The sequence below is a fragment of the Aptenodytes patagonicus genome, chromosome 16, assembly GCF_965638725.1.
Source record: "Aptenodytes patagonicus chromosome 16, bAptPat1.pri.cur, whole genome shotgun sequence".
Taxonomy (NCBI): domain Eukaryota; kingdom Metazoa; phylum Chordata; class Aves; order Sphenisciformes; family Spheniscidae; genus Aptenodytes; species Aptenodytes patagonicus.
The window spans coordinates 5544834-5569988 of record NC_134964.1 but is presented as its reverse complement, the minus strand read 5'-3'; the positions used below and the strand labels follow the sequence as shown (position 1 = coordinate 5569988).

The window sequence follows — 25155 nt, the reverse complement described above, 5'->3', positions numbered from 1 at the left end:
TTCTTTGCTTTTTTCCTGATAAGTTTTTTTGTATCAGCATTTAAACTTTCCTTATGTAATCTGAGGACTTATTCCACCAGTTTCTCTCACATGCTCCACAGTACATTAGATCTTAGTTTTAAGTTCTCATTACTGTTTTCATAATACTGAATTATTGTCATTCTGAAGAGACACAAACCTCTAGAAAAAGGGGACTGAGATCCCAAAGATGAATTTCCAAAAATGAATTTGTAGCAGAATGACCCCAACTGACTCACTCTGCTGAGATTAATTCACAAATAACACTGCTTCTCCAAACTGTTTTTCCTTAGTTAATATGCCATTACATTTCCTCTTTATTCATCAAATATCCTTCAGAATTTGGCCTATGACTTTTAAGCTCTTCGTGCTTTAAATTGCTGGATAGATATAGCTTGGGGGCATCTGGCATTTGAAATTTGATTTATTAGCTGACCCCCAAAGGTTTGCCTCCGTTTGCAAGTAGCTCCGTGCCCAGGGATGAAGTGTTCTGGAGGTTGCAGCGCTATGGGACACGGAGCTATTTTCATACCCACAAACAGAGGGTATTTTCACAGGAGAGTGAGCAGGAAGTTATTGTTGCAGCTTACCTTGAATAGACAAAGGGGAAATCACCAGCAATCCCAGCGCAACTCCTGCTCCTCCAACATCCAACCATCGCAGGAGCTTCTGGGGCTTAAAACAAACACGTAGGTCCGCTCTATTGTTCCTTAGTTTTCTATAGCCCTTGCTTGTTTAAAAATGATTTGGAGAGCCTGCTAGCACAGAGCCAGGCTTTGTGTTCTTTGTGTGTGTTATTTCAAACTTGACTCCGATGAAATCGTGAGGGTTTCAAAAAAAAAAAAAAAATTCCATCATTATTTTCTTACTTGGGGGGAGGGGTTGTTGTTGTTGTTTCAGTTTTTAGTCAGCTTCCTGTATTTACTTTTCAGCCTGCTTTGGTGGTGTGCTGACTTCTGGTGTTTACCGGTTTTAACAGCTGCAAACCTCCAGGAAGGTTTTACCAGCTCTTCCTGAGCGTTTCTGAAGGGTACCCCCAGACCCCCTTCCACCGCAGAGCTGCGAGGGGGAAAACATGCGAAATGGGTTAGAAACCTCCTGCTCCCCCTTTCCCTCCTGGTCTTGATTAAGTCCATAAAAGCACGTTGCAAATAGTGGGTTTACCAGCTTCCTGGAAAAAGACTCAAAGTCCTTTCAGGCAGCCACCTGACACAGATACCTGAAACTAGAGATATTCTTGCCGAGTGAGACAGCCCGGGTTTATCGTATACAACATCTGCTTGATAACTGCCTGATGATTTCAACGCTGAAGTATATTCTGCTAAAGTGAATTGTAAAGGGCTATCCCAAGCACTGACATGTCCCAAATCTCCTTCTGGCATAGCCTGCAGATAGCGGGAATCTGCTTAACGTGAATTCATTCACTTGAAGGATCTTTTAGACGCACTTAATTTCCTTCTGTAGAAATGAAGCTGTGGGCAAATTGGCACAGACGAGGTGACCTTGCTCTGACAGGCACAAAAGGGAAGACAAATTTTCCCTGCAAGACAGCATTCCCAAGTGCCATCAGGAGCCCTGTGCGGCGGCGGGTACTGCGTACGCATGGCTTAAGACCTTCCTGTGCTCGGCCGCAGCACTCCTCACCTGCAATTTATTCCATGATTGGGACTGTGAGGTGGGTGCTGATGCTGCTGCATATTTAAAGCTGGACCCAAAAGGTATTTATTTCCTGTGCTGCTCTGCATGAGCAGAAGTTTTGCTAGTCTGGGGTATTTGAAAGGATGTAAAGCAACTCTGAGTCCTATTATAAAAGCAGCAGGAAAAAAAAAAAAACAACAGTTTGCATTGTCTCTGCTTGGATGCCTCTTTTGGTGGGGAAGCAGCACCACCTACCACCTACTCCCACCCCCCAGCTGACAGCCGGGGGGAGTTAACAACTTGCTTGGCAAAGCTGGGGGCTGGTATTACCGTACTTGGATCACATCCTCCTGGTAGCGCTTTCTTTACAGTTAAAATTATTCTTTCTGAAACGTAAGCAAACTCCTTTAGCATTTTTGAAAGAGGTGAGCAAACATACAGGATAGGATTTTCAGAAAAAAACAAAAATCTAGACTAGTTTTATATTTCCATATTTTAAATTGTCAGCATAGCCAAAGGGATAACCTACTCCCCTTCACTTGAAACAGCGTAAGAGTGTTTTTACCAGTATAGTTTATTCTAGTTTGCAAGAGCAAAATAAGAGCTATTGCTGTAGCTGTAAAGGATTTTCATCAGCTTTTCTGTGGCTGGGGGAAAAAGCCATACTCTTACCCTGTACGGTTATGCTCACAAAGCGCTGCAGCTTAAGAGGCCTGAGGCAATAGGGCACCAGGTGTTACTGAAATGCCCTTAGGGTGCCACCAAAAGTTTTATTCTCCTAACTTTTGTGTTTACTGAAGAGCGTGAATAACCAGCAAAAGCAGTGTTAAAGCGCTGTGTCTCTGGAAGACATGAGAGATGGGTGTCATCAAACAAAACCAGGAAAGAGGGAGAGGAAGGGCAGCGTTGCGAAGGACAGGAAGGTGGATATTAAAAACAAGGAAAGCGTAAGAAGGATGGACACATCAGACTGAAATAGCACACGTGAGAAAACTCTCCCAGCAGCAGCTACGTACTGTCTTAAAATGAAAGATGGGGCCAGGAGGAAGAGGGAGTGGAAAACTGGCGTGCGGCCCTTCGCTTAGTCCCTTTGCAGAACCAGCTAAAAAGGAAGAAAATGGAAAACTTTCGCTATAAAAACCTGAAAGTTAAAGTTCTTTCACAGCAGAACTGAGCCAGAAAAGAGGCAGAGAAAGTTATTGTAAGGCATCACGGCTTATCTCCTATGCCTGCAGGTATTCTGGGGTCTGACGTTTCTGTGCCTTGGAGGCTTTTCTTCCTTTACTGCTGACAGCAAGGAATTTAGAAAATACACAAGGTGCCACGTTAGTTAAGATTTTGTTTTATCTTTTTGGCTGTGTTTTTGTTTCTTTAACTGTTTCATCAAAAGGGGCAAGGGAGGGGAATCAGGTGACATAAAGAACAAGTCAAATGCTTGCCTTTGGTTTCTTATCAGAATCACATAATTAAGCTATCTTCTTATTACTAAAACATTTCAGGGCTGGACCCTGGGTGTTCTGGACAGTTTATGCTTTGCAATGAATTAAATAAACTGCTGATTTTGCAGGATTAAATTAAAATGCTAAGTGCAGCCCAAGTATGTAAAAGTGAGAGAGAGATTTGGATTTTTCTGAGTAGAAGACAAAATGTAAACAGCTCTATAGAAATTCTCTGAAGTGTATAAATTTACCTATTGAAAGATTTCTCTTTCCCTTTGAGATCTAGGTTTGGATTAATTTTTATGTTTATCAGAGCAATGACATTCAGATTCTGTCTCCTTTTTAATAGCTTTGATTACTATTTTGTTAATCATTCACTCATAAATCCACCAATCTGGGACCATTATACGTTGTACTTTGGCTCAGGACCATAGAAAACAATGGCTTAAATCCCATACATGTTTTGGCATCCACTCAATAACTAGTACATTCATTTATGCTAAATTTACTTCTGTTTTCAATATTTCTAGTGTGCCCTAACCCTTCTGACCTACAATCTGCTGTAAATCCCTTTTACTACTTACTGACACGTGACTTTATAAATCATGCACAGGGCACTAAGATGATCCTATAACTGAACCTGGTATTTAGACTACAATTGAAAGGTCATAATTCTGGGCATGTTTAAAAGGCAGACCTTGCAACAGCAGTTAGCACATGATTCAATCTTTGACCTTAAAAGCAAAAGGAAACCAAGGTTCCTGCCCCCCTCGCCCCCCTCCATTACTATGCGCACACATTTTATTTAAAATAGTGCATTCAGCAGATAGATGAAGTAATTTGAATTATTCATTCCTTAGAACCCACATCTTGGAAATATGTGGCACCAGTAAATGCTGCAGTGCTCTGAATCTCAGAGGAATCTGCGGGTGTATAGATTCAGCTGCTCCCTGAATCCTTTCCCAGAGGAGGGAGAGGTTCCACGCATTTTCTTACCATATTTTGCTCACTGGAAACCTCAGATATTTTGCTACAACTGGAGCAAAACTGCAAATTTAAGGCACTGTATCCATGAGGCAAGATCTCCTTGTGAATGTGGCTGTTTTGTATGAAACTGCTCATCAAAGTGTCTTAGAGATTTGTTGTAAAACTTGGTGTCCAGCTTCTGTTGGAATCAATGGAAAGGTCCTCGTTAGCTGCCTCGTATCCATTCGCACCTCAAAGCTTATCCTAAAGATTATTCCTATTATATTATTGGGTAGGACTCATTTTGTTGTCTGTCCACAAGGCAGCTAATGTAAGTCAGGTCAGGGGTAAATTCGAAGTGCCTGTTTATCTTTGTGGACTCTAAAAGGAGATTAGGAGAAGACTCAAGTGTGGAGACATTTCAAATGTAGATGCCTAAGGCTAGGGAAGATGAACCCACCTTTTATGCCTGAGGCACATCCAGCTATGTCAGCTGAATACTGCTATTGATCAGTGCTCAGCACCCTTGTATAGGCTTTCTCTCTTGCTGTGTGGACATAGTCCCAGTGACTTCAGCTGGTGCTGGATGTGACCACAGCAAGGCAGTTGCTCGATTTTTGCAGGTCTGAACTTGCAATTTCATCCAGCCTGTGTTTTCTCTGCTCATCTGGTGGCTTATCCCATCATTCCTAACCAGCTGAGAGGCTGATCACTTGCAGAAACTGGTTAGTTATCAGTGCAGGAATAAGACGTGTTGTGTGTGTGAAAAACTATTCTAGAGCAAACTCATCCGTGAGAAGAAAGAGCGTGTAATTCTGTGAGTAAAAAATACTGGTGCTGCTCTTCCCATCAACCACTTAGCAAGGCTGTCATTTACCACTTGCCTTGCCTAGTACCCAATAAAAATTTGACTTGCTTTTCATGCCTGCAGTTTTAACAGCACTTACATCCACGCTTCAGGGGAAGTAGGCTACAATGTTGTAGGTAAATAAAAAGGGAACTCAATTGGTTGCAAAAATAATGGCTATAAAAACAAAACAAAGATACTAAACCTCTAAAAATTCAGAGCTTTTCTCTTGGCAACTTCTGAAATAACAGACTACTGCTCATGACGTTGCATAACATGAGAGAACATTACTCACTACAAAGTAATGTAATGTGACATCTGGTATTTGGAAACTTCAGCTATACACTAACTATATGTTGCCTTGACTTGTTAAAGTAGTTGCAGGATACTCTGTGTGTGGAAAGCATGTGTGTCAACACAGCCAATGCACGGCTCTCATGAGGACTGCATACCTTCTGCTGGCACAGGCTTTTGTCGTCTTTTCTTGCCCAATTTCATCCAATTTCCAGTTACAGTCGTCGTGCAGATGCCTCTCTGCCAAAAGCCACAGCAGTTAGAGTTAGAAGAGGCGAACAGCAGCACATCAGAAGATTAGTGCAGGGCATGGCCCTTGGGTGGAGGCCTTTTACACTCCTATCAGCAGGCTATCCTTTTCACCTATGGGAATTGGAGCATGTAGAAATAATTCATGTATTCTTCATCTACGTTATCAGTTTTATGGATAGATACGCTATTTTAAGGTATATCTTAAAGTTTTGACAAATGCTTTATGTGATGTCCCCCACTGGGCAGTGCCTGACCCTACATCTTTCCCTAATTGCTCACCTTAAAAGGCACAAGGACCACGTTTACACTATGCCATACAATTTAATTTCTTTTTAATTTAATTATAATTCAAGAGTTACCTTCAAGTCCAGGTACACTTACTCTCCTTTCTGCAAACCTGCAAGTTTAGCATCCAGTCCATAGGCTGCTCATGAGACAGACTCATGTACAGAAGCTGGTGGGAAGCTGGGGTCAAAGAAAAGACATAATGGAAATATAGCTGGGGCTTTCCAAAGTGTTCACACTAGGCTAAGCATTCCCTCTGAAAGCACTAGGACAGCAATGAAACCTGAGCTGCCTTTGCAGAAATGAGATCTGTGTTCTTGCAGCACTCGCTCTCTGCCCCGCTGCCTCTGTCTGCGCCATCCCTCCTGCTCCTCCATCACCTTGATTGATTTCCCCTATGAAACGTGAGCCGAGGATCTCCCCCCTTCTATTTTTATTCCAGGTTTGGATCACTCTGAGTTTCCAGAAGGCTTGAGCTCCCAGGCTGTATTACAAATACCTTTCACGCTCTTTTCTCACCTTCTTCCCTCCCACCCAAATAATTTTTATCATCTCTCTCTTGCTTAGAGAGAGAGAGATCCTGTTTCTGCGTTGACCCCAAGTGAGCACGGCTGGCCCAGCTCCTCCAGGTCCTGCAACAGCCACGTGAGTTGCTGAGGGTCTCGCTGACCGCTGCAGACCTTTTATCTCTGCTTGCGTGTGTTGGTTTGTCACTCGGGCACCGCTGGCAAGATAGCACCCGGCTAACAACTGCACAGCATGAACTTCAGGAAAACTCTGCCTTTAACGTTTCGCCTGTCCTTCACCTATCACTGTTAAAGACTGGGAGGAAGAAAAAAGAAACGGCAGGAAAAAAAAAATATCCCTGTTAAAACTCACTTACAACCTTCTGCTTGTTTGACAAAGTGCACCCTGAAAGGCACAACCCCAAACACAATCTGCTTCTATTCAGCCAAAAACAGGTACTGTGGGACAAATTTTTAGGACAGTAAGGCTGGAATTAGTGCAGGTTTTAAAAGGCTCCTTCCCACGTGCCAGATTTTTACCTGTTGTTAGCATGATAGTTTTAGTGGTATATCTGAAGGGAACGTGGCCCAAATGTAGGATGACAAAGTTGTCCTTGTTGTCCTTTCCCGCACAGCCTATTACCAACAGCTGTTACCAAAAATCTTGAGGCCATGGCATTTCATATCACCATTGAATTTAGCGACCGTCAGATCTTAACCTTCACCAGTTTCTTGAAGCATTCAAAGCTTGTGTGGTTTTATTTTTCTCTAATATTTCCATATTCATTCCTTTTCTCTTTTGGAGAGCGCATGGCAGTTCTAGAAAGAAAATTTGTAAACATCACAAAAAAGCTGTGTACGTTCACACATGCTTTGATATAAAACCAATAATAAATCACTTCAAGTTATAAAAGACTTTCCTTTTCTTCTTAGAAATCAATTACCTGAAAATAAGAAGTATCTTACTAGTATCTGTGTTAAGTGACATGTCAACAAGCCAGCTCCTTTCTCTCATCAGCAGATTACGGCACCGTTTAACATGCTCTTCAATAGATGTTAATTAATATGGACGTCTTGTGTTTTCATTAGTTATAAATAGCTTAAGTGGGTGGTAGGCAATTGGTTCTTCCTTGCCACATAACTTTTATGTGTAAACTGCTGCACAGTAAGTATTTAGTGTATGATTCATAGAGAAGCACCACAGTGAAGGCTTGTAATAGGATAGATAAAAAACAAACAAGCAAACTACTCAGAGCTGTAAAACGCCTGCTTTATTTCCCTACTGACAGTGCTGGATTGTTCCCTGTGATATTGCCTTCTGGAAATTACTGCCTAATAAACTTCATTAAAAAGGAATATTTCCAGGGATCAATCTAAGTCTTTATCTTAATATTTGCTGCAGAAGTGGGAAGAAAAAAAAAATCAAGTGGAAATTTCATACTACTGCACATTAGGAGACTGCAAAAAGCAGTGAGGTCTGAGATGTACCAGTTTGCCATGTCTTTCCTCTCTTTTTTTTTTTAATTTGAAATTGTTCATTTTGGTTATAAGCTTTCTCTGAATGCGTATCTTGATGTAATCCACCACCTTAGGACTTTAGAATCAGTTTACAATTGGTGATAACAATGATATCTAATTCAGGGTATTTCTTAGGGTAAATCCATAAGGATTTAAATTGGAATTAATTTCACGCTTACAGGGTGGTTTTCTTCTGTCCCTTCTATCCAGATCAAAGTCAGTATATAATTCATTCTTGATCTTTCACTTACCTGTACAGGAAATGAGAATGAGATCAGCACTCTTGCAGAAAAAGGGTACTGAATTTTCTTTACTTAATTTATATTACTAAATACACAGAAGATTCAGATTATTTACTATCCATCTATTATTTCTAATGAAAGTATCATAACAGGTGAGAATGAAGAGATTACAGGCGCAATAGAAATTGATAGGATAAAAAGCAGGAATAATTATTGCAAATAATTAATGGACAATATTTTGTTAATGAAGGCATTTTGAAGAAAAAACAATGATTGAAAACTCCGTTCTAGAACGTTTTCCCAGTTCTAATATGAATGAACTGTCCAGCACGTTGCACTTATGAACATCCCACTCACCACGTATGTGCACGCACGCGTTAGTGCTCTTGTGTACAGGAGTGCAGAGAGTTTTTGCTGCAATTACGTGCTATCTGCTCGCAGCTCCAAACAGCGCTGGGGAGCAGTTAAGTGCAGGTGAGGCAGAATCACAGTGTCCGCTGCCTCCAGGCAACTCCCAAATAGCTGAAACTATGCCAGCAAACATGCTGGGATCGGAGTTGTGAGAAAAATGACTTAATGCAGTCAAAATTAGTCAGAGGGGGAAGGGATGGCAGGTGAGAGAGAAGGAAAACTTTTATTGGCAGCTTTTGAACCTAAAATTATTTTTAAAGTCACTGTCTGGGGGCAAAGGAGGGCGAACTTTAGCACTTTGCCTAAAGAAATCCAAGAAAAATATTCTCTGGATGCCCCTTTGAATTGTCAGATCAGCTCCCCTGAGGTGTTTATGTGCTTTGTGGAGCTCCATGAGAGCTGGACACCTTGAGTCTCCTCATCGTGGTGAAGCATAGAGGTCAGTGGAGGAGAGGGGTGCAGTGTATGGAGCATGGGGTGGGAGTTACAAGAAAGGAGCTTGGAAACAAAGAGGGGAAACAGAAATTCAGAGCTCTGACAGTCACTTGGACTGGGGCTGGGAAGTCATACATAATCCTTTTGAAGACTAGCCTTCCAAAGAAGCCATTGTTTGAGTCCTGGCATGATTTGTGCATGTACTGACTATGGAAGAGTTTCTCTAATCATTTGAGGTCATGAGACTGTGATTTAATTACTGTGAATTCCACTGCTAAATAGTATTGAAGTACCAAGGGAGAGAAGATAGCACAGCTGACAGCACGCAGTCTTAAACCTCTCCATGTCTATATGTATTTGCATTCTTGCAAAGAGTTTGAGAAGATTTTTCTTCCTCAAAACACAGGTTCATATTGAGACAGTCGCTGAAAGTGGAAACCAAACCAGCTCTTTGGGAAAACATTTTTAAGGAATGCTGCCAACTAGTATCTACTGGCCCTTGCTTAGTAGTTGATTTTTTTGACATGCACTGAGAGGGTGTTTTAATTAACATTTCAAAGAAAAAAAACAGGGGAAAGAATGATTTTTCATCTTTTAGAAGGTCAAAAGGTATTCAGGTATCATGGAAATGGATATAGTGCGAGAGCCTAAAGAGACAGAGAGGCATGTCGAAACACTTAGATACCACATCCCCTTAGAGTAGCTATTTTCTCTCTGTTATCATGTTAAATAGAGGTATCATAGAAATTAATCTCCTGTTCAGACATGCTCAAAAGATAAGGCAGAGGTGGTGGTAGGTACTTCTTGTTCAGAGTGCCTTTGCTACATTTGGCCAAAGTAATGGGGGTGCTTAAAATAAATAGTTGTATGATTATTTTGTAACGTGTTACTCCCTTGCAATCAGCCCTACAAATGGATGTCATCACTTTGTACGAAGACATGGCATTCACGTGTGAAAGGTTGATGAGATTGTTCTTTAGCCAGGCACAGCGCAGGGCATCTCACGTCTTCTGTCTTGGAAGCGATAAAAAGAGAAAGCTTGCAATGGGAAAATCTTTTAAACTCCAGTTCTTGTACTTCTCCGTAGCAGAGACCATCAGTCACGCTGAACTTTACTGAGAGCTCCCTAATGCACTTCACTTGAACTTTAAACTGCTCAAGTCAGCTTTTGTTCAAGCTGGGACCCCCAAGATCAAACTGGTTTTATATGAAAGAGGTTGGTTTACCACGGGGAATGCCATCCGTTTTACTGAACTTGCTTCAGATCCAGCCTGCACATGAAGAAATAACCAGTTTTACTGTGCACAAAACCTGCCTTACACCAAACCCTGAGTGTGCCTGCACGCGTGACCCCCACACGTGTGCTCCCATTTGTGGGGCAGGTGGACGCTGTCTGGCCAAACAGCTCCTCAACACAAAAAAAGCAAAAATACATAAAAAGTAAAAATTAATCTCATCCTGTTTCAGTGATCAAAAAGGCAGAGTAAAGCGCTCTCAAATATGAAAATTAAAATGAATTTATTATATTCAAGCTTGCATTGGATGCAATGCTGTTAAGTGTGAATTTTTCTTTTAAGCGGTTGTGGGACATGCTCCAAGCTGAACGATGAGCCTACAGTAAGTAAAAATTGAGCCCAGCTCCCAAACTCTTACAAAGAACCTGCACACCTACAGGAAAGAATTTTTATAAAGCTGAACATCTGACAAGAGACTTTCGACAGCTCAGATGCTCTTATAAGTGCTGAAAATAGATAATTTTCCAAATATATTTCCCCATCCAAGGCAGTACATCTGTTTAAACAGCTGAGGATATAAAGGGCTTGCAAATAAAATGTTAAGTTTGCAGGTATCTATGACTGAAGGTGATTCAAAGGTTAGAAGACAAGAATAGAAACAAGAATAGCTGGGCTCTAATCCTACAGGTGCCATGGTGGCTTCACCTACGGAGCTACTTCCATTTCTTCAGGGGAATGTTTTAAACCTGTCCTTCCTACCCTGGTTAATCCTTTCCTATCTCCTTTTCCACCTTGTATCAGCACCAGTAGCCATTTCAGTTGTGCCGGTTAAGCTGCCCAAAACAGATCCGAGATATGATCCAGGGGAAGGAGGAGAGCAAATCTCAGCTGTGAGCGTGGATCTCACAGCTGAATCAGATCCACCTGAATCCAAACAACTGGATGGGGACTAATTCTGAACAGGTGGCAACAAATGGGGCTGGAAACATTGCAAAATGCCATCAGAATAGTAATGTGCCCTGGTTTTGGCCCATCAGAATATAAATTATTCTCACCTCTGGAGTGCCTTGTGGGCTTAGTACTTAATATATTCAGGTTTCCCGAGCAGTCTGAGCCCAGGGAAGGGAGCTGTAGAAGTACAAAAAATCAGCATTACAGTAAATTGCAGAGGGGAAGCACACTGTCATTTCCATATAGAAACAGATCGGAGCTGTATGCTGACTGCCTGGTGGGCGGCGAGAGCAGCATTGATGCTGTGATCTACAGCCTCCTGGAAAATAAAAATTTGCATGATTAAACTTCACGTTTCTCCACAGCGCTAAACAATTAGGCAGGGCGGAGGCTCGTTCAAACAGGCATAAATCTTTCTTCCCTCTGCTTGAATCTCACGCTGATAGGAATAAGCTTTCTTATCGGCCTCTGATGGTAAGAAACAAGGATCTAGATAAAGTTGTTTATTCCAGTCAGGTATTGGCATGATGTGAGAAAACACACTGGGAGACCAGATGTTCAGAAGTTGGCCACCGCCAGCATTTGCTCAGGAGCAGGAAAAATGATTTTCCCTCCTTTTCCCTGGCCTCGCTTTGCCTGTTGTTATTTCCTACAAGCACCTCGACTTTTTCCTTCGTCGGTTGGTGAACTCGTCAGAGCAAAGCACGGTTTCTCCTCTTCTGCACCCTCTGTTTTCAGAGCAGTTTTTGAACACTATCAACACACAAATGATAAATACTCCTCAGGATTCAGGAAAGCATTCAACTGAATATAATGCATAGGATTTAAGCACATGCTTAGTAATCCGTTTGGCCACACCAGTAACCACCAATCTCATGTAGGACAGTGTTGACAGCTCAGCTATTAGGTAACTGGTATCTTCTATATATCAGAGAAATCGCCTGACACTTGCAATCCCCTGGACACCAGTTTAGCAGGAATGGGCAATTAAGTTTCTTTAAGTCCCTATGGGTGATTTGAGCATAGTTGGCAGCATGGATTGGTGGAAACTTGCTTGCAGCTAGCTAGTCTCTCGCCAGATGCATCAAATTCATCTCTCTCATCATGGGGAGATTCACTCGCAAAATAGAAGGACAACATTCGTGGATGACTTTGTTCTTTTGGAGTTTTGTTTGGAGGGTTTTTTTCCAATCAATAATATTTCAGTAGAAGCTAGACAGGGAAGAAAAACACAATATTAAAATGTTCTTTGATCTTGATCAAATGTTTACTCTATTAAATAACTCTTTAAAAAAAAACCAAGCAGAGCTGCGCAGTCTTATCTGTCTGCAAAGTGTTTGTAGTCTACAAACACAATAGGAGATAATCAAATGTCTACATAATCTTCCCTTTTAACCTTTCAATAAGGAAATCTTTCCAGCCCGGCTGTACCTGAAGCAATTCATAACCGTGCATCTCAGCAGATAAGATACCTTCTGAGGGCAGCCCATTGTACGCGGCATAAAAAAATATTAGAAAGCACTTCATTAACCGATCTGAAATGAAAGCATTCAATCTTAATCCTGTCATCAGGGTTGCCTAATTAAAGGAATGAGCAGATTTATGAAGCTGCTATTTTTAACAAAGCCCCGGCACATTCAGTGCCTTGGCCTCTCAGCGCGGCGGAAGTGATGTCAGTGGTTGCCTGAGCGAACATGAATTATGTTTACAATATCCCAGGAGAACTTTTGTATTTTTCAACTCCCACAGAAAACTATCATATTTAGCTTCAAATAGAAAACCTCAGGCAGGGCTCCAAGTGATTTACACAAGCTGAAGTTGCAGCTTTATTTTTCTTTCATATTTCATCTTACAATACCTTTTCCTGATTCCTTTTATTGCCATAAAATCCTGATCTTTTGCAAGCCCAGTTTAAGGCAGTGAGATACATTTTCTTCCCCATCAGATTGCAACAAGTTTTAGGGGTTCCTATAAAGTCATCAGACATAACCCACATTTGCAGTGGGGTCAGTGGTGACAGCTTTTGGTCAAGTGGGATCAGGAATTTGAGAGTGTGCGTGCTGGGACACCTGTAAACTTATAAAAAGGGAATTTATATCGCAACAGATGGGGAATTTGTAGGAGAGAGCGGTCCCCTCTTGGCCCCTTGGCACTGTTGGCACCACCTCTAGCTCTCCCACCTCTTAGAGCCATGGCGCTTTTCTGAGAAACTGCCTTGTAAACAACTTCTTCATACAATGAGGGATCTCCAGGAGCATCCATGAAACAGCCTCAGCCCCTCCTTCCACTCTCTGTTTGAAATTGTCGTCTTTAGTGATGCTGCTGGGGGAAAAGCGGAGGGGGGAAAGGTCCAAGTTTCAAAATGCAGCTGTCCTCCAATGAGTGATAGAAAAAGTCTTGATTTCAAAGGGCAAAGAAAAACCCCCCAAAAAACAGATTTAAAAAAAAACAAAACCGAAACCAAAGGAAAGAAACCATTAATACAATTTACAGAGAACAAAAATTCAAGCTCAAAATACTTTCAGTATTTTGCTCTTAACATGCATTGATGAAAACCTTTTAGCATTATCCCTATATTTAGCATCGCAATAAATGTTCCGCATCCCCCCACTGCCATCACTGCTCATTTAAAAGCCTAATAGCTTAATTTATGACAGATTTTCTTTCTAATGCCACTGTTTTCATTCTCATGAATTATAGATCCAGCTCTATATACAGCGTTGGTATCAGTGAAAATCTAATAACTTCTCTTTATGAAGAGAAAAAATAAGATAGAAAACTGCACTGCAACAAAGGACAAATATATTGATTAGGGGAAGAAAAAAAAGTCCTTTCTGGATCTTGGCTTGCAACAAGTCCTGAAACCCTCTGTCAGATTCTACCTTACTCATACGGGGGGAAAGGAACCATTGACTTCAGCAGGAATTTGATTTCTTTCTTACAGCAGACTAAAGAGCAGGATAAATGAATAACTATCACAGTACTCAGTGGGCCAAATCCCTGTTCTCTTGTCTAGCAGGGATGACCCCTCACTTTACTGTAATTTATCACGAACTCTCCCAAACTAAGTATTCCTTTGCAAATGCTGACCTGGACACTATCCACACCCATAGTTCAACATGTTTTACTACTATTGACCAGCATTTCACTGCTGTATCTGGACTCCTCCTTCCAGGGCACCCTGTTAGCAAGAAATAACATTCCTTTCCTTGAATTCCTTCCCTCCTATAATAGCTTATGTTGGTAGAAGTGGACAGATTTTTAAACATTGTAAACCAATGCAACATGAGTCTCGCACCCAAAACGTAGAGGAAGAATAAACTAACTAATTTTTGCTCTTAAGTATGGAGAGGAAAAACAGTCAGTTATCTAAATGTCTTTACTTGTCTTATGTCTCTGTGCTTCCATGAGACATTTCATTCTCTTCAAAATGAAATTTGTGAATGGCATGGTTTTTTTGTTTTGCTATATATATTTGTACCGTCTCATTTTCTCCTCTTAAACAGGGAATCTTGCCAAATGGTGCTTTTTCTCTTCCGTATCTCCTACCTCCGTATCCTTCTTTTCACGTTAGCTGACAGTCTGCTATGTCCATATTCTGGCAATTTCATTTGCAAACTCTTCATTCCAGAAGGAAGGAATGCAAAGGCCAGATAGTCAAACATATCTTTGCAAATACTTTAAGCTTCTTTTCCTCTTGTCAAACCATCTTAAAATAAATGTATTCTACACCTATATTCCGAAAAACTTTTACAAGGCAACGCTTTCATGAAAAAGTCTAAATCGCAGTAGAGATAAGAACGCAAACGAATAAAGTTGCGCATACAATTGAACTGCAGAGGTATGAAGGTCTGGCAGATGTGACCAAGATACTATTTTCTAATTGTTTCCCCACACAGAAACCATCTTCTTCATCAAAACCTGAGCAACTTACAGGAATATAGTTTATCCCAGTTGCCTGCTTCTGACATCAGTAACTTTGCCAGTAACTGACCTTCTGCCTAAATCCACTCGACGTGGGCTGGAAAGTTTTACATTTTTTCTTGCTATTTAATTGTATCTGTTCTGCCACTATTAGGGCAGCAGAATTATCCCCATTGAATGACAAAAAAATGCAATGAAGAAAGGAAAAAAGGAGGGAGTGAAAGCAGCTTTGAAAACCAAGATATTAAAAAACAATGCTAACTAACGCTGAAGTGTGAGGTTTTGTGTTGAAACTCATAAACTCCAGGAGGCCACTGGTAGACTTCTGTCCAGGAGCTATCGCAGTATATGGACACAAACACAGACAGCCTTAGTGCGATAGTCGGTGTCAGGGAGGGTGGGTTGAAGAAGCCATCTGGAGTAAATATGCAGGTTCCTACAAGTCGAGGGAGCTCTGGGAACACGGCGAAGCCATCACTACTCCCAACCCCCGGTTTGTTCTGGAGGGCAGCAGTAACAGTCCCAGAAAAAACAAAGAAATCTTACTAAGAGTTTTCCACGAGACTCCTTCATCCAACGTTGCTGAATATTAGTTTACACCAGCCCATATTGTGCCTGTGGAAATAGTAAATTAACGAGGAATGGAGTGAATTTGATAACAAATATCCCTTTTTTGTTAGTGCTCTATAGAGCTGCATAGCATCCGAGCAGCAACACCGCATCTCCGAGCAAGATTTCTCAAATTACTTTATGCGGATCAATGCGGTTAGTTATTTCTTTCTCAGTAGCAAATATTGTGAGGTTGTTCCTGCTCCAGTGGTAAATTGCATTTGTCAAATACACGTTATCTTCTGAAGAGTGGTGGGTGATTTATCTTTACAAGGAATGTGTTGCAACTTGCGTAGACATTTCAGTGTTACTGGGGATGCAAGGTGAGCTACCTGCCAGGAGCTGACGGAGAGGTCTGAAGCTGCTGCAGTCCGTTTCTCTCCAACACACGCTGATGATACTGATACGCTGCTATTAGTTTTGTGGGACACTGGACAGTGGCAAATATTGACCAATTCCTGATGCTTAAAATGGAATTTTTCAGAGGTGGAAATGCTCACAGGGTTCCACCGGTTCCTTATAAGGGAAGAAGAAAGCCTAAAAACTGTATTTCTGGAAGAGGCAGAAGCATTTGGTCTATCAAAGCCTTGCAGAACTCTTTCATGGAAGACCAAAGCTGTGCTCGAAGGCAGCCCCTGTGCCTCGGTGGAGGCAGCTGTTGAAACGACAGCCCTTTCCCCAACTGGCTGGGAAAGCCACCTCCACAAACACAGTGCTTGCCCCTCCACTGCCTCCCCAGGGACCTCAGCTGGGCCCATGGCATCTTCTCAGCTTGGACCCAGCCACGTCCACCCGCCAGCTCTGTCCAAGGAGCTGTTTGTGTTGGATGGAAATAAATGGGTGGTGATATGAGCAGAGACCTCATTAACAGGAACTGAGCGCAAAGGTCTGAGTTAGTTGCAGTGTGATTATGTTGTAACTGTGTGAATTATGCGTGAAAGACTCAAATCAGTCCTGGCGTGTGTTTGGAGACATCTCCCCAGGAGACAGAAGTGGCAATGTTGTTGTGAGTGGTGAGATTAGGAGAGATAGTATACTCCCTGGTATCCGTATACAAATAGAATAAACTCAAACTGGAACAGAGAAGGCGTACTATTAACGGTAGGATTACTCTTACAAGATGAAATTAAAGACATCCACCTATTTATCCTTGAAATGATGGCTCTGAAGTAAGAACTGCATAAATACATCTGGAGGTAAGAAAACTAACTGTTTAAGTGGCATTAGTTCGGCAGCATGTGCCTACAGGAGACAATGAATGGCTAGAGAACAAATAAACTGACAATGTCACAGATATTATTGGATGAGAAAACTGATATTTGAGATGAGCTAAATTTAATTATGATTGTTTAAAATTCTTTCTATGTCTTTTCTATATTTTCTCCTCTGGTTCTCCACCACCATCCGTGTTCCTAGGGCTTTCAAACTGCCGCACTGGGATGAGCTTGGCAGCAGAGGCTGCCTGGGAATCGCCAATGCTGGAAGCCTTCATATCCCCAGAAGCCCATCATGAATCCAGGCATGGTTCCATTGGAAACCAGCCTTTGATTCACCAAAAGCTTGACATAGCCAAGATACATCAGATGAAACAATTTTGGGTTCTGCGGAAAAAGAATGACTTCCAAAAATATTCAAACCAGCTCTAACCACTACATCTTCAACAGTGATGAGCTGCTACCTCTTAATCAACCCCAAGAATAACTAGATTAGATATTTTTGCTCCATTTTGAACAAATTATGGTATCCTGAAACAAATACTTGTGGGTGGTTAAATTATTCTTTACAAATGCATAAACTAATTTGGGTTAATTGTCAGTTAATCAGCTCAGAAAATGAGGCTTAGGCATTTCTCGAGAAATGCATGCAACAAAATCAGAAAGACAAGACACTTCTGATATTTTTAAGGTAAAAGAATAACAAAACTAAGTAGGCTATTAAAGAACTTTCAGACTACTTTTTCTCATCATCCAAAGAATGGCAAAGGAAAGAGATACAGTGTCACCCATTTCTCCTGGAAAGTAAAATCTTAATGATTACTTACTCTCCTTAGAGCTGGACCTCTCAGTAATATCAGCTGTAGTAAGCACTGATGCGTGCGCGACTGACTAATTTGGGGGAGTAGAGTAAAAGAAAGCGTGAAGGAGATTTTCAAGAGTCTTTTCAAAAAAGAAAATTGATATCCAACTTCCAGTTTGATAGGCACTTCCATGGGTTTGGAGATGATTGTCTTGCAACCTGTGCTTTCTTAAGGAAGCAATAAAGTGTTACATTATTCTCTTGGTCCAGCTTCCTCTACCCCTTTTCATATGGAAACAATGGGCATGTTCATTCTGAAGGAAACATCAAAATGCCACAGAGCAAGTTAAGTTCCTCCACCATTGGCACATCTCTACATCATCAGAATGAGGCATCTAGTCCTGCACCCACTGCTCTTGGGAAGTGCACCATCTGGGAGACCATGGGCTTCACCCAAATAAGTGGCATTAAAATCCAGCTGTTGCAGGGAATGGTGGTGGTGATTCAGTAGGTGGCACTACTCCCTCTGAGTCAGGACCAACACTCACGTGTGAAGTTAGGGAGCTTTGTGCTGTAGCATCTGGCATCCTTCAGCTGTCACGTTAAAAAGGTTCTTACTCATGAAATAGCACATCATTAAAGATCCCATGGCATGTTTCGCAAGACTATACTCAGCAATATTGGTGCACTGAGCAAACCTCGTTACCTTCTGCTTCCCGAAATTTCTGTTTCCATTAGAGAAGGTGATTTCCTTCTTGTCAGATATGACTGCTAGTTGTATTTAATAGATTCAAACTTTCACACTAGAAGCTGTCTGCATTTCAGTGGGAGCATGTAGCTGAAATTGTATGTTTTTGTAGAATAATTGGATGCTTTTCAGGAGGGCAGCGTATCAACATCAATCAGTTTTACTACATTTCTCAAGCTGCTTTGTACACGATACATGAACCAAGCATTTGCGCTGGATGGAAATTAATGGGTGGTGATATGAGCAGAGACCTCATTAACAGGAACTGAGCGCAAAGGTCTGAGTTAGTTGCAGTGTGATTATGTTGTAACTGTGTGAATTATGCGTGAAAGACTCAAATCAGTCCTGGCGTGTGTTTGGAGACATCTCCCCAGGAGACAGAAGTGGCAATGTTGTTGTGAGTGGTGAGATTAGGAGAGATAGTATACTCCCTGGTATCCGTATACAAATAGAATAAACTCAAGCTGGAACAGAGAAGACGTACTGTTAACGGTAGGATTACTCTTATAAGATGAAATTAAAGACATCCAAACAAATGGCACTAAAATGACGATGGGTGTAATTAGGCTGGATATCAGATAACTTCCAGTAACCTGAGCAGGAAGAGTCTGGAACCACCTTCCACTGGAAGCACTGGGAACACTGGGAGCACAGAGACTAATAGTTTTTAAGATAGAACTTAATCAGCTTATGAAATGGTTTATATGATGTAGCTGCAGAATACAAAACCTCTTTCAACCCATTTTTGTGGTCGTACTCAAACAAATAACTAAGATTAGCTTCCTAAGTACATTACCACACCGCTCATGCCCTCTTGCTATGTCTCCATCTGCTTATTGCTTGAACCTGTGATTTTGACTGGCACATGTGGTATGCTTTGTACTGTGTGGTACCTCTAATCCCATTTCTTTTTGAATCACACTTGATGCTGGTTTGTGTAATGCACTACTGATGTGGAAAAGAATGAATGCACATCTTACACAAAAGCAAAGGAAGACTCCTGTTTCAGGAATGCACTGGCAGTAATCCACCAGACAAAAATTTGACTTACAACCACAAGAATGGACATAAACGGTGAATGGTTGTCCTCCTGAAAGAGCCCAGGAATGCCACTGGGCCTCCCGTCAGTGCTCACTCCAGATGATACCCGTTACTCATCTCTGCGTTACATGTGTGAATGTAACGCACATGCTACACCAAGCATGAGTCTTTGCTCTAGACCGATAATTTGTATGAAGCACAGGTTTTTATTATCCACCTTTCCACCCCCATAAAAGCCTCTCAAGCCCCACAGTTTTTGCTGATACGTATTATTGCCTCGGATGAAATGGTTGGTGATAACTGGCATATTGGTGGGCATGTGTTTGCTTCTCTGAATATTAATACGGGAGATTGAGGAGTGAATGGACATGGCAATATCTCTGTACTGGCCTTTGCCAGGGGGTCCTCCCCCACTTTGGAGTATGTCTCAAGAGTATCACACAGGGCTGACATCCCCAGCTAAATTCTGTTGTTCAGAATAGTGACACTCCCAAAGTTTTATGAAACCTATTGTTAAAAAAAACCACTAAGGATGCCTATTTTCAAGTTTATGGGAATAGCGAAGGTAGAGTTAATGCTAGGTTCAGTTTGAGAGAAGATGCAACAATGTCAGAAGATAAAACTAAGTGTCTATGTCCTCTGTATTGCACAGCCTGAAGAGTCCAACTTTCAGCAGTTTTTCCTGCTGTTTTTCCAGAAACCACTGGAGATTTTTTAAATTTGTTTTCTTAAAACATTCACAGTCATTCATCCTTCTTCAGATGCAGGAAGGATGATGTTTCAATTCCTGCTAAAATCCAGCCAGCAGAGCAGTGGTGAGAGCATTTATCCTCTATATTCCCGTCTACTGGTAGGCTCTTTTTTTGGATCCACAGAGACTAAACTCAATGTTGCTTTGTGTTTTTATTGTGGGAACACGTAGGCCATGAATCAATGGAATTACAGTCTAACTTTATGATCTCCTGGGGAGCCTGAAGTGCTTTTGTCTCTGTGATCAACCCCCTTTTCTTTGTCAGCAAAGCAGTCTAATTGCTGGAGACTGTATCATGTTCAAACAGTGCTGTGCAGGAAGCAAATGGGAAGTATAGTAGCGGCGTGAAAACCCCACCTGCAAACAGATCTCATCGTGGACTACACATAAATTGAATAATCCAAAGATTAGTGTCTTTACAAGGAATAAGATCCAAATATTAAGTGGTTAATAAGAAAACATGCTCACATTTGTTTGGAATTGGGTTAGTATAGATTTTATAGCTCAAATTGAACGATGTTGACCATATGGCAAATTATTGTTGTTTCTAGGGTGCTTAAACAGTGTAATCGGTTCAAAGAAACTTTGAGGCACACCTCACTGAGCAATTACCAGTGCTGGTGCAGCTGGAAGGAAAAGACATGGCAAAGCAAGAACAGGAACTTGGGAAATGAGTTCCTGGCTTTATCCATTATTACGAAGAGTTTTGTCAAGTGTCACTTAAGTTGTCTGCGCCTTTATTTTCTCCACTTTAAAAGTGGACTTATAACATTGACCTCACACTGTATGAACTAATTAATTCCTATTGATAAAGCACTTTGCGATATTCTGTTGATGGGCATTGTAGGAGTGCCCCGTGATGATATTGCTGTTATGGCTCCTCTGGTGTGTTTGGAACTGAGTAAGGACAACTTCATTTCAGGTGTCTGCCTCTGACAAATGAATCCTGAGCAACTTTCTTGAGATCAATCAGAAAAGAAAACCAATCCATCAGTCATGGGAGGTACCCCACCTTAGACTTTTTCTTAGTTGTGAACTGACTGAGATTTATCTTTTACTTTTCCCAGAGCACAAAGGGGAGAACCCTTGCTAAGAGTGAGATGTCCCTGGAAATTTTCAGATATGTGACATATTGTGTTTGGAATGTGGTTCTTAGTCCTGCAAGACCATTTCTTTTCCCCGTAGCCTAATGGAGCCCAAAAGCCAGAGATAAAAAGGAATATTAACTCAGAAGCAGGGAGTCATTATTATTGGCAGCTATGAGCTTGATGACTATTTCACAATTATTTTACTGACGTTAGTTAATATTTCAAATATGTTTGTATTCATTCAAATCATCATAGATTAAAGAATTCCAACAGCATTTTGGACATAGCCAGGCAGGCACCCATAGCTTTTTTCCACCAAGTTTCTTTCTAGTAGTAACAGGCTTTGGGGGCAATTCTGGAGAATGGACCGTTGGGCAGCGTGTCTCCTAGCCTGAGAGCCCTCATTAGTTTTCATGACGTAAAGACCAGGCTCTTCTATCGCCCACGTCAGTGGAGTACCTTGGCTATACTAAGCTTTCATACAGTTTTCTTCATTTTTAAATCTCTTTGATCTGACACTGCCCTTGTAAGATTGCTTGGAGGCAGATGATTAGCTTGGTGCCAACTCTGCATTTGGCACTGAGCTCTGCATAAAATACCACCTCTGCCCCTTAAGATCTCAATTAAAGCTCCAGCCCTGCAGGATGCTGAATGCCCTGGGAGATTCCTATTTTCTTTCTATTCCTTCAGCTAAAATGTTGGAAAAAACATAACATTTCTTAAGCTGAGGCCCCCAAAAATTTTATCCAAAAGCACGTAAAAAAATTCAATTTTATTAAGCATGAAGTTTACAAATGATGAAACCATGAGAAAATGTAACAAGCTTGCCTTACTCTTCCAAGGTAAATTGATATAAGAGCTGATGGAAAGTTTTAAAATATTCCCCAGGTCTTACATTATTCTCCGTATCCTGAATGAAATCTCCAACATCCGTGTAGTTATGCTTACGAATATGAGTTTAACTTTCATTAAGAAAAACAAAAATCCTAGCTCAGAGTGGATGCAAAGTACAGAAGTAGCGAGCATTATATGATTCTCTCTGGCTTTTTATACTGTGCTTTCTGTCTGCTTTCTGTGGGGGAATCCATTCAAATGACTTATATCTGACCAGTGTCAACTGTAACCCCTTTCACAACCGTGAGGAATTTCCACTTGGAGATGTTGCTGGCTCCAGGCAATGAAAATCCATGACCCGTATAGAGGATGTGCCAATGGTCAGCTCCTGTATGTACCGCTCCCAGCCTCTGCTCTGGCTGGGCACGAGCACCAGATCTCTGTTTTTATCTTTTGATTCTTACACAGCTGTTGGAGGGGAACTCACCCAACCGCTGTAAGTGACTCAGGAAATACATTGCAAATCTGTTCCATTCTGGCCACGCTCCAGAGCGAAACACGGCTGTACTGGCCAGCAGCAACGGGTGGAAATCCACACGGGGACATTCTTCACATTCCGGGGCATGTGCTGCTTACTGAAAAAAACCCAAAAAACTTTCCACTGCAAACAGGCACTGAGAGACTTTCCCTCTCTGACTGTCCCAGTGCCACCAGAACGGGCATTGGGCGTATTGTGGTGCCAGCCCCTGTGACGAGCAGAAGGGCAAGCCCCCTGTCAGAAAGGAGAAGTCGGTTTGCTCTCCCTTGGCTTGAATACGTGGTTGGAGCAGCTTTGCAAAACACAAGAAAGCAGACAGGTTGCATTTGTACCCCTAAACTGTTCCCTGTAAGGTCAGACCAAATGCTCACCCAGGCCAGTGCCTTGTCCCAGAGGGAGCCCATAACAGGCGTCAGCGTGAGAGTATGGGATAGGTCAATGCGCTCATTGCAATCCTTTCTCTGCACGCTCTCCAGCCCCCAGCAATTAACGGATCAGGTGCTTGCCAGAGCCACTGGTAATATCGTTTTATTTTAAAATATTGATAAATGCAGAGCTGCTTATCCACAGGTAGTGAACAGAAGCACGTGAGCAGCACAGGGTGATTGTAATAGGTGACTTGATAGCAGAGGAAAATATGGCTGAAAGGCTGCTCGGGAAGAGCTTTGCGTTTTAGTTGCTGAAGACAGCTTTAATTGTCATCTTCAACTTCTCAACGGGGGGGTTGCAGAGAAGGCAGAGCCAGACTCTACGCAGAGTCGCTTAAAGGACGAGCAGCAGCAGAGACAGGTGGCAGCAAGAGAGATTCTAGATACAAGGGAAAAAATTTCACCATGACAGCGAACAGGTGCCCAGAGAGGATGTGAAATCCCCACCCATAAAAATATTCAAAACTCAATTATACGAGGCCCTGAGCAACGTGGTCTAGCTTTGAAGTTCACTCTGCTTTGAGCAAGGGGTTCCTTCCAACCAGAATTATGCTTTGACCTTATGAATCTATACCCTTGGTCTTTGACCTTACAAAGCTATAATCTTGCTATATTCAAAACTGTTTTCCCTACCTCTAGAGATAGCCTTATGTGCTGTCTGCATCCTCAAAAAGAGCATTTTCTTTTGCATCAATCTGTGCATCCTGAATGAATGTAATGCCCACCTTATTCTTACATGTTATTAACCTCCTCTGTAATTTTAGTCCCTGCTACTGTGATTTAATTTAATACTAGTTTTGTTGTCAGTTACCTGTCACCAGAGCATCTGTCACCAATACTTCCCTAGAATTCTCACTGCCTTTGTATAATTTGTAGTTGTATAGTCCCGTCGCTGTACCTCCCTCACCTGTGTGTTAACTACATGACATGTTATTATATGCCACATTTCTTTCATCCTCCATGTGTACCTACAGATGCGGAAAGAGTTGTCAAAACACACATATAAGCTTATTTTAATCAATGAAAACAGAGAGACAAGGTCAAATTCCCTCGTGTAAATACAAATTCATTCACTGTTTTTTAGGGGATGGAAAGAGATTGTCACAGTAAAAATATTTTTAATCAGCGATTTTTGGTAACCTGTTCTACAAAGTTTCATAGAGTAATCTTTTCTGTTTTCTCTTGTCCTAAATAACTAAACAAATACTTGTATGTCTGAGTTTCATCAGCTTCTCTGAGTCCACTCTATCACACTACAACCAATTGGTGCCAAACTGTGAAAGTATACTGAAGAACTGTTGATGTCACAACTGAAATTGTTGGCTCACTGGTCTTATATGGAACTCGGGAAGCAATCAGGACAAGACTTTGAACAGTGTGTGTCGGTTCAGCAGCCAGAAGTGGTGGCAGGCACAGCAGCTGTGTTGGGAAAAAACACACAAAATGCTGCTGAGCTGCGAGTGCAAACCTTGCCCAACCCCACGCAGGTCCTGAAGGCTCGTGGGGCTCCTTCCGAGCTCCTGACATCACCCACGGTTGTCCTTCGGTTCAAACCAGGGGCAGAATGAGTCAACACTTCAAACGACCAGTTTGAAAATTGGGCTGCTGGAGAGAGCGATAAACAAATGCACGTGACTCCCAAAACTCATGTCACCAGTCCGCTGAGTTCAAACCCAGATGACGCGTTCATGCCAGAAAGACTGTCCCCCCCACCACCTCCTTCTCGTGGGTTGCTTGCAGCGGTAGAAGCAGCAATGACATTTCTCATATTTTCACCCACTGCTGGCATAAAAGCCAAAGTAAAGTCATTTTAACTTCATCCCAATCTTACGCCCCATTTGCAGCTTTGCTAACACTTCCAGAATCCCCGTGTGTTAGAGGAGCATTACGATTTCTGCTCCACAGATGAAGAATAGAGACACAAAGGGACAGATTTTCAGAAATTCTCAGCATGCACTGAAGGGACCAAAAGAGGACAACTCTTAGATAGACAGCCAGCTGTTGTCGTCGTCTTTTTTTTTTTTCCCTTCTTCTTTTTAATGCTGAGCACTCAGCAGTTCTCAGCAGCCGCATCTTTCAGATGCTTAAATGGGCCTTGGACTTTTATTTTAAGAAAAAAAAGCTGGCTGTTAAATGACTTG

The 25155-nt window shown here is 41.8% G+C and overlaps 1 long non-coding RNA gene across 1 annotated transcript in view; it reads left to right on the top strand.

The window, feature by feature from the left end:
* The first annotated feature begins 544 nt into the window (after positions 1–544).
* Positions 545–25155, top strand: part of LOC143167916 (uncharacterized) — a 49170-nt gene continuing 24559 nt past the window's right edge. The window contains exons 1-2 of the long non-coding RNA XR_012996630.1: positions 545–707; positions 6307–6384. This is a non-coding gene — a long non-coding RNA (uncharacterized LOC143167916). The remainder of the gene's footprint in view (positions 708–6306; positions 6385–25155) is intronic.